The sequence below is a fragment of the Solanum pennellii genome, chromosome 1, assembly GCF_001406875.1.
Source record: "Solanum pennellii chromosome 1, SPENNV200".
NCBI lineage: Eukaryota > Viridiplantae > Streptophyta > Magnoliopsida > Solanales > Solanaceae > Solanum > Solanum pennellii.
This window is the reverse complement of record NC_028637.1, coordinates 65,776,149-65,778,329: the sequence shown is the minus strand read 5'-3', so window position 1 is coordinate 65,778,329 and position 2,181 is coordinate 65,776,149.

The window sequence follows — 2,181 nt, the reverse complement described above, 5'->3', positions numbered from 1 at the left end:
AGTATAAGTTAATGTATCATATGGTGACTATATTGTAGTATATATCTCAATGAAAGTTGGTATATTATATGATACCAAGTTACGATTTATGATATAAGTTACTACATTATATGTTGTATAAGTGGAACCCGTATTTATTTGAATAAAAGTTGGTATATTATATAGTACCAACTTAGTATGATTTATCGTATAAGTTATTAGATTATATGTTTTATAAAGGGTAGTATTTATTTCAATGAAAGTTGGTATACTATATTATACCATATGGATATGATATTTAGTAGGGAAAATTGAATATAATAGCAAACTAATAACCTAAAATAAATGGAATAGCTAGGGTTTGATTTAATTGTGCTCCATAGCAAACGTTAGCCAAAGTTTGTCAGGCGCCTCTCTCCCAAAAATCTCGCTCGCCACTCTCCCTCTGCTCGCCTCTCTCGCTTTATACACAAAAGTGTATAATTTCTGTTTCTGTTTTGTATAAAGCGAGAGAAAATTGTATATACACATGCAAAAACATATATCTTCGCGTTATACACTTAATTATACAATTTACAAACATTTTACTTCAATTAAATTGTAGACAAATGCAAATTTTATACAAATATTGCAGAGAAAAAGGCCAACGAATTATACAACTGCGAATTATACAATTGCAGTGGAATACAATTTTCTCTAGCTTTATACAACAGAAGTGTATATATTGTGTTTCTGTTTTTGTATAAAGCGAGAGAAAAAACATATATCTTCTTGCTATACACTTATAATTATGCAATATACATATATTTTAATTCGATTCAATTGTATGCAAAGCAAATTTTATAAAAATTTTGCAGCGAAATAGGCAGCGTATTATACAATTGTGCATTATACAATTACAGTGAAATAAGATAGCGAAATTATACAATTGCGGCGAAATAGGCCAGCGAATTATACAATTTAGGCCAGCGAATTATACAATTGTATATGTATAGCGAATTATAAAATTTTATGTTTACTATGGAGCGCAATTATGCAAACTTTGCTATAGCATACAAATATGAATTTTTTGTTTGCTATATGTGAAAGTTGCCCTATTTAATATATGTTAGTATATTATATTGTGTGTATATATAGTAGTAGTATTTATTTTACGAAAAGTTGGTATATTTTATGATTTCATGTTGATACAATATATGGTATACGTGGGTATATTCTATAGTATATATATAATTGATAGAGTCGGTATGGATTGATTTTGTTTTGTATGGTTAACATGTAGTGTAGTCTACTTTAGTCCCTTACTAAGAGGATCACTATGGAGCATAATTGGATAATACTAACAGAAATCAAGTGCCTAAAAATTTAACTTCTACAATCATAATGGATACCGTAACAAAACACAGTACAGTGTCAAATTTTTTATCAGTATAGCTCAAAACTATTTTTAAAAAATTTAAAAAGACATCAAATACCAAATTAAATAGTTATCCAACTACATACCTAAAACATACTCCACAATTAGATTGTAACCTCTTTCTTTTTGAATATTTGAGTGTGGCAATGATAAAGTTTACCCCAGTGTTGTTCTCTATATTCTTTCTTTTTGACATATTATTTGTAACAACTTAAGGAATTTCACTACCACATGGTTGACCTTTTTCATATTTATCTGTGGGAGACAAAATATAATCAATCAATTCCAAGCTTGATCTTGAACAACCAATGATGTTGTTGACATCAATAGTCGCCTTAAGCGATGATTCTTTTCTAGGAATATAATCTTTATGAATTCTTCGACTGATCATGATCGATTATATCAAGAAATATATATATATTCTTTCTTTGATTAGAGATAATTTTAAAAGAAAAAATATTATTAATGAATAATTCAAGCTTTGTTGACAAGAATTATGGAAGAACACATTTTCATCCTATAAACTATCGATGTGGTTGATAAGAAACAATTAAATAGTCTTCCTTGTAAAGGGAAATAAGAGAGAGAGAAATCAAACTCTTTAATAATAAAAGTATTCAACTATAACTGTAATTAAGAATTCAAAAGGTAAACAAAATAAATTGAGGCCCATAAAATTAGCACACTAACCAAACATAGTTATAAAAATGTGTAGTTAAATTGAGTCTCATAAATTTAGCACATCACCCCTAATAAAAGGAAATAAATTGGATCCTAAAATATAT